Source organism: Hyaena hyaena, unplaced genomic scaffold (assembly GCF_003009895.1).
Source record: "Hyaena hyaena isolate Hyena2069 unplaced genomic scaffold, ASM300989v1 scaffold_1004, whole genome shotgun sequence".
In the NCBI taxonomy this organism is placed as follows: Eukaryota; Metazoa; Chordata; class Mammalia; order Carnivora; family Hyaenidae; genus Hyaena; species Hyaena hyaena.
In genome coordinates, this window is record NW_024081637.1 from 284,001 (window position 1) to 286,000 (window position 2,000).

Consider the following 2,000-nt stretch of genomic DNA (forward strand, 5'->3'; position numbering starts at 1 on the left):
AAAGGGATGGTCAAGCTGGCACTCCCCTCTCCGACTTCCAGATATCCCTTTGTCCCTTTACTGCCCACTCTGTCCTCAGGTTCTACTCTCACCAGACCTGTAATCACTCTCTGGCTCATGTGGCTCCTCCAGGTTAGAAATGGGGGGGTGAAGAGGCTGTCTCAGAGGTTTAGTCTGTGAAAGAGCCTCTGATATAAATTCAGAACTTTTGTGATTAATCGTATGCTACCCTATCTCTTGTGCTTTATATTAAAAGACTTTCTCTTTCTCAGCCTTGAATTACTTTGCAAAAGGAAATAATCCCTTTTGCTAATTAAACCAAGCTCTGATCAGGGGAGGTGATTGGCAGATGGGGCAGCAGAAAGATCCAGAGAATGTGTGGAGGTGTGGAGGCTGGGGGCTGCTTCACACTGTTTTAAAGTCACTTAGCCAGCAAGTATTTCCTAGAAAATAATAGGAAATGACTAGGATTTGAATATTTACTTTTTCTTAAATGGTTTGGTGAGTGCACTGTAGGTTCTTAGTCTCATACTCATTTGCAAACAGGATTATTCCTTTGAGAAAATTTTAAAAGGGTAAACACCCTGACCAAAACCTTAGGTTGGAAGGATACAGGCAAGTCAGTATGTTTTTCATCACCTTTCATCTGGATAGTCTGCTCTAAATAAGTGTACAATAATTTTTAAAATCCAGTTCAGATCATCTTTATGATTTCTATTTCTCAGCCTAATAATTCACACATACACACACAAAAAAGAAAACCTGTAGATGTCTGATACTGTCCCAGGGTTGAGACAGAGATAAATAAAGATAAATAAAACATGACTTGTCCTGGAGGGCCTAACCATTTAAAAATGGAGGCAGAACAGCAAATAAAAACCTTACTAATAGTTTAAAAATGCTGATTAGTGTGCTTTGATTTTCCACACATTCTGATAGGTGATTCTCCCCCTTGTCAGTTGGAAGAATCCATTCTTCTGGGCAGCTTTAGGTTTTTGTGACAGAGAAACAGTCAGCGGTCAGGTTTTGGCCTCCAAAATGGGCTATTTAAGCCTGTGTTAGAAAGCCAAACCTTTTTTCTGCAGAAATTGGTCTTTTGAGAGCAGAAAATGTTGAGAATCAAAAGGCAGAGTCATAAAGGCACAGGACATAAAGAATATCCACAAATGGTAATGCAGAAACCAATCTTATCCCAGGAGGAGAGGAGAATTTGCAGGGGTGAGGAGAGAGGGCATCAAGGCCATCAGGATCTGTGCTGAACTGGTAGGAAGGAGCAGAGTGAGCAGGAGAGATTTCCCAAGATCTCTACACCAGCACTGTCCATCACCAACACCAAGAGTGACATACAGAGGAGCTGAGCCAGCCCTGACCCGCCTGCAGGCGCATTCAGTGTGTGGCGGGCCTTCACCACCTGGATTTACATTGGGGAGCTCAGAGAGCTGGCCTGGTTGCTATTTGAACAGGGCCTGCCAAAATGCTTGTAGATTGTCTTCCACAGTTAGTACTCACCTGTGTCTTAAATGCAGCCCCCTTGAATTATCCCGCGGAGTCCGACGGTTTTCAAAGGCCCAGGGAATTGTCATTTCCCTGGGACAAAGACGGGACTGTGTCATAGAGAGTGGCAATGCAGCTGTGGAAGGCCAAACCCCATAGCCTGCCCCAGCACCTCCCACACGAGCTGGGAGAGTGCTGTGCAGACCCAGCCAGCCCCAGGGGCCCTTCTTCCATTCTTTTGTGTTCATAAAGCCTTCAGATTTTGGGCTGGATACATGATGCCTCAGTGTAGAGGTTGCACTTCCCTGCCCCACAGTCTCCATTTCTGTGTTTGACACCTGCCGTCCATTCTGTTCCCTTCCCAGCACCAGGCTTTTTGTGACTTTTTCATTCCATTACTTCTGTCTTGCTGTCTTCATAGTATCAGTACATGGTGGCCAAGCATCTTTTCCAAATAATCCATTTTTTCCCTCTTAGAAATCTTAGAAATTTATTAACTTCCCTAG